The sequence below is a fragment of the Gavialis gangeticus genome, unplaced genomic scaffold (genome assembly GCF_001723915.1).
Source record: "Gavialis gangeticus isolate Ggan-Ray unplaced genomic scaffold, GavGan_comp1, whole genome shotgun sequence".
Lineage (NCBI taxonomy): Eukaryota > Metazoa > Chordata > Crocodylia > Gavialidae > Gavialis > Gavialis gangeticus.
In genome coordinates this window covers 43461429-43470558 of record NW_017728992.1, presented here as the reverse complement: position 1 = coordinate 43470558, position 9130 = coordinate 43461429, and positions in this window count along the sequence as shown.

Genomic DNA, 9130 nt, shown 5'->3' with positions numbered 1-9130 from the left:
GAGAGGGTCCAGAGGAGGGCCACTCACATGATCAGGGGTCAGCAGGGCTGGCCCTACGAGGAGAGGCTACGGGACCTGAACCTATTCAGCATCCCCAAGAGAAGGCTGAGGGGGGATCTAGTGGCCTGTTACAAACTAGTCAGAGGGGACCAGCAGGCATTGGGGGAGTCCCTGTTCCCCCAAGCACTGCCAGGAGTGACTAGGAATAATGGTCACAAGCTGGCAGAGGGTAGATTTAGGCTAGACATCAGGAGGCGCTACTTCACAGTCAGGACGGCTAGGATCTGGAACCAACTTCCAAGAGAAGTGGTGCCAGCTCCTACCCTGGGGGTCTTTAAGAGGACGCTAGACAAACACCTTGCTGGGGTCATTTGACCCCAGTACTCTTTCCTGCCATGGCAGGGGGTCGGACTTGATCTGCTCAGGTCCCTTCCGACCCTACCAACTATGAAACTATAAGAGGTCTTCCCTAAAGAATGTACCTTAAAAAAATATTTTAGTTTATATTAAACAGGTGTCCAAATTATAGAATGAATACAGTAATTATGCTCACAGTTTATTTTCACTGGTGATAGCTGTTCCTTTGAACCGAGTGATTTGTAAATGAATTGCTCTGTCCTGAATCTGCAAAAATCTTGTCTATACTAACTGCAAGCAAAAGCTTCTTTGGAGTTTTTTCTAAACTGAGTAACCAGAATCACATCCAGAAAACTAATTAACAAAAGTTAAGTGCAGCACTCAGCCAGTAAAGGCAACCTTTGAAGGGAGTAATATGCAGCAGAAGTGCGGCACTGTCCAGGGTTTCTGTCTACTTCTCCACTAGTTTTCCTGCTGTAAGTAAACTTTGATACTGTTGCTAAATTAGGATACATGTTTAAGAATGAGAGGCCTGTAAAGCACTAAGGGTAGACATTTAAGTGATTCCAGTTAACTTGTGAAGGATTGTGAAGAGTCAAGAAAAAGACTATTGGAGATGAGAAGGTTTGAAAAGGAAGAATTTAATATTCATCAGCACTGACCCAATGTATCTCGAGTATGTTTTAGCAGCCTATTTTTTCTACGGAGAGAGAATTTGCCTACAGAGAAAGAGGCAAGTTGGCTTTACACTGAAACAGAAGCCAAGACAACCATGTCAAATAAAGCAATATCATAATGTTTTTCTTTGTATAAAGCCTGTTTTCAAAGCAAAGTAGGATTTCATCAACAGTGATATGACTGAGGGGTTTTTTGTTAAGTTCAGCTTGCAATTGCTCTTGTCATCTCTATGTGTAGTTGCCATGATTGTGAAAGCAAATTGGCTTTGAATACGTACAAGTGACAAAGAGCCAGCAATTTGTTCCTGCGCTTACCCAAGTCATGGGCTTAGTCACAGTGATTACATGTATACACATGTTCACTGCACATTTTGCTCATCTAAGACCATGTTTTAAGTCGTGGTCCCCTGGAGCATGCCACACTGCTTTCTCCTGAACTGGAAGCAATGTAGCAGTGGCACAGGGGAACCTGAGGCAGGTTAAGCAACCAATCTACATCATGTGGTATGCTTATGGGCATCACTGTTGGGGCACAGTAAGTTTGTTGTGTAGCTATACCCTGAACTTGTTAGGCTTCTTCAAGACAGCTTTTAAGGAATTGCTTAAATCTACCCCTTATTCAGGGAAACTCATGACCATGTTTACTTTTAGCAATGCTGCAGTGGTGTTATGGCCATGGTTGTTGAGGGAATATGCATGCAGCAAGATTTGCTTTGTCTGCTTTCTGTTTATTTTGTTGGACAACTCTATAGAGGGAGAGATTTAATTAAATTTAAAACATTTAAATTGCATTTGAATATAAACTTTTACTTCGAGTTTGTACAGGCTTAGGGGTGATTTCGGGATAGGGATGCTTTCCCAAACTGAGGCCTCAGACACAAATGCTACATATCATGTAACTGACTATATTTGCATTTATGCCTTCAGGGTGTGGGGGTGCACACTGAAATTTTGTTTGGTATGTACTTTCTGTTTCCAAACCCCTAAAAGTGTTTTGATGATAATCTATCCACATTTTCAGATCCAAAACCTTTTGCAGGTAGAAAACCCTGAGCCATTTACAGTACTTAATACTACTGCAGATTTCTGAGCACTATACTGAAGGATGGAGCAACATAATTAGAGTCCAGAGGAGAGCCACGTGCATGGTTAGAGGTCAAGAGAATAGGCCTTATAAGGAGCGACTGAGAGGCATGGGACTCTTCAGCCTGGAGAAGCAAAGGCTCAGGGCTGACTTGGTGGCAGCCTATAAGTATATAAGGGGTTTACATCAAGAACTGGGAGAATGTCTGTTCATCAGGGCACCCCAAGGAAAGACAAAGTCTAATGGTCACAAACTGCTGAAAGACCATTTTAGGCTGGACATAAGGAAAAACTTCTTTACTGTCTGAGTCTCCAGAGTCTGGAATAGACTCCACCCAGAAGTGGTGTGAGCACCTACTCTGGATATGTTTAAGAAATGCTTGGATGCTTATCTTGCTGGGGTGATCTGACCCCAGCTGACTTTCTGCCCCTTGGGCAGGGGGCTAGACCCGATGATCTCATGAGGTCCTTTCCAGCCCTAATGTCTGTGAAATCTATTAAATTATTTCTCTATTGCAAATGGAAAATACAGAGTAACAGACATGAAGTGTTCTGTCTAAGGTCACCTACTGAGTCACTAACAAAGCTAAAAGTGGAGTCTAGTTCCCCTACATCCCAGAAGGAAGATTTAGGTCAAATATGTAACATTTATTTTTTGCTCTCTGAATGAGAACCGTGTCAATAAATTTATCTGTCTTGGATGGCTGGGCAGAGTTCCTATCAGGGTTTTAGTCTAGTAATGTTGAGTATTGGGACTCTTAAGTAATGCAAGTGTCTCTCTAACCCAAGAATGTAGGACCTCCGCCTTGCAAAGTTTCCAGTTCTCAACAGGCATGGGAGTTTGAGGCTCAAACTAATTTCTCTTATATAGTTAGAACATACTGCCTTCAATAAAATTTCCCTAAACAGTAAATATTGTCAATTGTATTTTTTAGAACTCTGCACTGGAAATATGTGATTCTTCATAAAACACACAGGCTGCAATGTGTTATCAGTATATGGAAGCAGGTTTGCATCAACGAATATAAGGCGGCCACACTCATTTTCACTACATCTGTTGCTCCCAATGCACCAATATGAAGGTCTTGATCCTTTGTCACATCATATGCATAGACAGAGATTTAAAAAACTAAACATCAGCTCATATACATTTTCTCACTTATTCAAGACAATCAGCAGCTGAGGAGTTGTGATACTGCTGAAAACAAAACTTGAAGAAATAAACTAAGGAATCAAGTAAGCTTTATTCAGGGTATTTTCTACAGTTGTATATTAGATACAGTGCTAAGCATTCCAAAATATCACTTTAAATATTACCTTAAAATAAAAGCAACACTTATTCAAGATTCTATTTTTAATTTGAACTGACCAAATCTCAGATCCAGACTTCAGAGATGAAAGCTTAGTTAGAGTTCACTAATCCCCTTACCCAGCCATCTACTTCTCAGTCTTGAACTACTGTTTTATTTTTCGTTTAAAAGGAAATGTATTTAATTTCCTTTGAACATTAAAATACTAAAAGTCTCTCTTTCAGAAGCTTATCATTCATTTTTCTCAGTTTTTGTTTTTATCTTTCACACATTTGCTTTAACAAAACCACATTTGTTGTAGCTCAGAGTCCTACAACCAACTCCTGGAAGTACAAGTTCATCATCATTAAAATAGAACAGTGTTCATATGGATTCCAAAAGCCGTAACCCAAGGCAGTGTCTTAAACATGACTGTTCTGAACAGTTATGACTGGCAAATTTGGAATGACCCAGGATGTATAGCAGTTTTTTCAACAGCAACACCATTGTCAGTTGTTTCATCTAGTATACTCCCCTGTGGAAAGAAAGAATCCATAAACATCCTAAATCATTCAGCTCACTGTATTATTAAAAAGGGAGTTTGTAAATAATGGGTTTGTTATACAAAACCAAATACTACTCCATTGATATCTGGCACTTCTTTCAGAAATACCCCTATTTTAAATATTAATCGAATACATGTTGATGTGAAAGTACATGCATCTGAAGGAGAAATGTCAGGGATACAACTGGGACATAGGCAGTCAAGGCTTGATGCTAATGAGTCACAAGCTAGGGGATCAGAAGCAGGTAGTGTCAGGAACCGGAAGCAGGAATCTAGACTGAAACAAGCAAGGAAGATATGAGCAAAGCAGTCCAGACTGGAGACAAGAGACCTGGGCTGGAATCAGAAACAAGGAGCCAGAAAGCAGGAACCAGAGACCAGAACTAGGAGCCAGAAGCCCAGAGCCAGCCAGATAGACATCTGCTTTGAGCAGGGGGTTGGACTAGATAACCTCCCAAGGTCCCTTCCAACCCTAATTTTCTACTATACAGGAGCCTGCTAGGAACTGAACAGAGCTGTGGTTTTTGGCCCTTCTTGTAAAAATAACTTGGGCCAGGGGTGATAGTTTAGACCACTGGCATCCAGGCGCACTCAAGTAACCATGAGCAGCTGAGCTGAGGATTAATTAGCTTGCCCACTACTCTGACTCTTGACAGTATCCCCCTCTCTGAGGGACCTTCCAGGAGCCTTAAAACTAGGATTCAGGTTCTCATGGTTTCCACAATTCTGGGGACAGGCTTTTGGGGTTCTGGGGACACAACCAGAAGAACCTGCACAATTCTGGGGAAGCTGCTCCACTGTCAGAGGTATGGCCAGGACACAGGCAGTCAGAACTTGGCACTAGTGAGCCAAAAGGCAGGAGATGAAGAGCAGACAAGATCAAGAACCAGAAACAGAGGTTCAGACTGGAGGAAAGAAAAAGGAGCCAGCAGGCAGGAACCAAAGCACACCCATACCCCAGAAGCTCAGAGCCAAACAGGTATCTGCTCTGTTGAGTAACCTACCATATGCTGAATGAGTTGTTGCTGTTATAAGCAGACAGCCATGTCCTAACTGGGGCCTGCTGGCAACCAGGCCCACTCCGGTAACCGTGACCATGTGGGGTCTCACTACCCTGCCTGCTGCTCTTGCTCCTGACAAGTTTCAATATGTTTTTTATTGATCGTTTTCTACTGTTGGGTGCAGACATTCAAAAGGCCCAAGGCAGAATCGATCTAAGTTGCCTGGTTTTCTGTAAGTGGCACAGTTTAGTTTGGACTCAAACAAAACACATATTTGCCCTTTGGTGTGGGGAGGGGCAAATCTTAGAACAGGTCCCACCATTTTCAGACCAGTCTGTGTGCGCCATGCTTCTATTCTGTTATGGGTATAGACTGGTTTTGTGTGCCGAACTTCTATTCTGTTATGCATATAGACCAGTTTCTGATCACTTATACCTGTAAAAGTATAATGTCTGTAACTGGCCTATTTGTGCAAGATGCCTATCATTTAGCTTCCAGTTGCATCTATGGTAAACACCCAGAATCACTGGCAAAATGCATCCATTAAGTCATTTCTATTTGATTTCTTAGACACATCAAATATGCACCACATTAAAAGATATGTCAACATAAAAACAATATTCACATTTAGATAAATTAAACAACATGTATAAAATAACCAAATCATGAACACTGAAATGGTTAGTGTAGCTCAGTCATCTATGCGCAGTTATTAATGTTAGCAGACCAGGGTTGTGAAAGACTAAAGATATAGCAGTGTCTTAAGGCTGGAAGTTATTTATCATGATGTGCCTCATGTAGTAAGTACTTGCTGCATTTCACTGTGTGAGAACAAGGGAAAGATTTTGGAGGGTGTCTGGGAACAGGAGGTAAAGCCATTACCTGAACATTGCAGACACCAGGAGAAGTTACCTCTGTATATGCTCTGGCTGGTCAAAGAAACAGTCATAGGTACATTGTGTCCCTATTTTGAGACTTGAGGTAACTGGTGGAAATGGATGTTTGTATCCAAGGAAATGCACATGTTTTAAGTTTTGATTCTCTCAGGAAGCATTAGTGTGTGTGGAGAAGTGAGAGAAGTGGAGCACGTTTTGCAGTTTGTGAATTGAGCTAGACCTCCATTGAACTTTGAAGTTGAGTTGCACAAAGATTAATTTACTGAGCTAACTAGTTAATGCACTGCTTCCTGCATAAAAAACAAGAACAAATTAAAGTCTGGGGTGTAAACTTATCACACATGGAACAGAGACCTGGCCAGTGTAGAAGTGCTTACAAAAGCCTGTAGGTGGTATGCTCAAAAGGGTTGTCCTCCACCTGAAGGCAGGGTTTGATCATTGAGATTATAAATACATTGAATCAAGACCAAACGTAGTGTGTTATCCATGTTTTGCAGTATATTGGGAGGCTGGGGTGCAGCACATGACCTTATCACCTCATCATTTTCTACATGTGTCTCACTTCTAATGGCACACGCTTTATGGGGAACCTTTGGGAATGCTACAGGGCACCTCATCTGCACAAGTCTGCTTCTGTGGCCCTCTTTTGGGACAGATTTACTTGTTTCTGAAATACAAAATGTCTTTTCTCCCCTGCCCCACAAATTTGTCAGCCTCTCTGTGGACAGCAACTCTTGTTGCTGCATGGGCTGTGGCATTGCAGATGCTAACAGAAATTAAAAAATAAATGCATTCTTCTTGCCCCACTCTTAATTCTCCATGACAACCATGATAAAATGTTCCTTTTCTCATAGATTTGGAATGTCTTCTGCATCTTCTCTCCCACTCTTGCGTTTATATCAAACTGGCAAAGTATTTTTTCCATCACTTCACCCTGTTCTAGGTTCACTTTATTAAAAGGCTGGCTGTCTGGGTGGTGGCACTAGCAGTATTACCAACTCTTGTGATTTTTGGCATTGTTGTTAAAGTCTATGCTTCAGGAATGTGAAAAACTTAGCTTTTACTGTTATATATATAACATAACATAACAGAAAGAAATGTTTTTCATGTTCCTGAAGCACAGACTTCAAGAACAACGTCAAAAATCATGAGAGTTGGCAATACCACACTAGGTTTTCCTGTGTGCAGGATAAGTGGGGGTTTGAAAGATAGTAGGTACATGAAATCTGACTTCCATGAAAGCTGAAGGCAAGTGGCAGGTTAGATAGCACAGGTACATACCCATTGCCTGCTATTAATGTCAGAGGCGGGGCCTGAGCTGAGTCCCCAGGAAGCATTAGAATAATTTTCTTTAAAAACTCAAAGAAAAAACCAAAATAAGAGAGCCCTGCTCTTTGCTAAGATGGCATCCCCCACCTGGTTCAGGAGAGGACAGGAAACTTAAGTGAATAATTCTAAGGGTACGGACCCACATAACAGTTGAACAGTTCCAAAGTGTCACTGATTGAGAACTGATTCACAATTGCTGCAGGAGGTTTGAACTGCATTTAAACTGGTCTAAGTGCTGTGTATGTCCATGCCCTGAGTGAGCTGTGTTCCCCGATAATATGTATGCCAACACAAGCAGCACTTTTGCCCTAAGTTCTATGGTACCTACAGATCAGCATAAAGTACGCTGCAAATCTGATAGCTTTTGGATCTGACTGCTCCAAACCTAAAGGTATTAGCACTTTAACATCTCCATGAATTATTTAAATGTTTCTCAACTTGGTTTGGGTTGTTTACCACAAGAAATCTTGAGTTCCATGAGAGTTGAGGGCATTCATGACCTGTGAACCAGTGTAGCCTTGCTGTTGCTTTATTTTCTTCCTACACGTGCATCCACAATAAACATGCTTCCTACTCAGTACCTTTGGTTTTTAACCAACAATGCCAACATCTTGAGTGGGATCCTAAGGTCGTGGTGTAGTGACAGAGACAGATGGAAAAGAGGAAGCAGCTTGGAAGGGAAATAAGAATAAAAACTGGAATAGATGCAGAGAAAAGCCACGTGCTTTTCTCTGCAGCAAGATGGAGAACTTTACAAAGGGGTGATTAAAGGAGGCTGGCATTTTAATTTTACCAAAACAAAAGCTGTGAATGAACGGTATTGCTATACATACCTCCAAGAAGTAAATGTTTGAAGAGCTATTTAAGCTAAAGGACAGTGCTGGCACAAGGATGGCCAGGTATAGACTGATCAGGAACAAATTTGGCTTGGAAATTAGATCTCCAGTCATCAAAGGAGTGAGGTTCTGGAACAGTCATCCAGAAGGAGTATATAGGCATTAAAAACAAACAAACATGAAAAACAAAAAGAAAGAATTGGTTTTCAGATGGAACTTGATCATCTTATGAAAGGGATTATATCTAACAGGGTTTCCTGCCTTAACGGGGGCCTAGATTTAAGGACTTAGCATGTTTTCTAAATATCAAGAATGTATGTTCCTGGGATAGAGACAGGTGTGGCCACTGGTTGTAGGATATGACACTAGAGGGAAACAAAGCTTTAATGTTTTAAGTCTCTGGCACAGGTGCCATTTTGAACATGTGTTGGAGGGGGGGAGGCAAAACAGGAAAAGAATTAGTGAGACTCAAGGTGACAAAAAATTCTGACATACTTAAAGGTGAGCTATCTAAAGTTATATTAAAATAACATTCCAGCATTTACATAACCTTAGTTACACAGCATAAAAACCATCAAGGCACTTCACATATTGCAACTACCATCTGAAGTCACACTCAGAAACAAACAAAAAGAGAGAGGAGTCAATGCAGTCTCTAGTGCACAAGTGTAAATTATTGCAAAGTTCATCAGTATCTGAAAGACTTCATAGACATTAGGGCTGGAAGGGACCTCAGAAGATCATTGAGTCCAGCACCACACCTGAGGAGCAAGAAATCGGCTTGGGTCATAGGATCCCAGCAAGATAAGAATCCAATTTTCTTTTGAAGGTGTTCAAAGTAGGTGCTTGAACCACCTCTGATGGCAGGCTGTTCCAGACCTTGGGGGCTTGGACAGTAAAGAAATTCTTCCTTATGTCCAGCCTGAAACGGTGTTGCATTAGTTTATGACCGTTTGACCTTGTCATCCCTTGGGGCACTCTGGTGAACAAACGTTCCCCCAGATCCTAGTGGTCACCCCTGATATACTTATAGATCACCCCTGAGCCCGCGCTTTTCCAGACTAAAGAGCCCCATGGCTCTCAGCCTGTCATCGTAA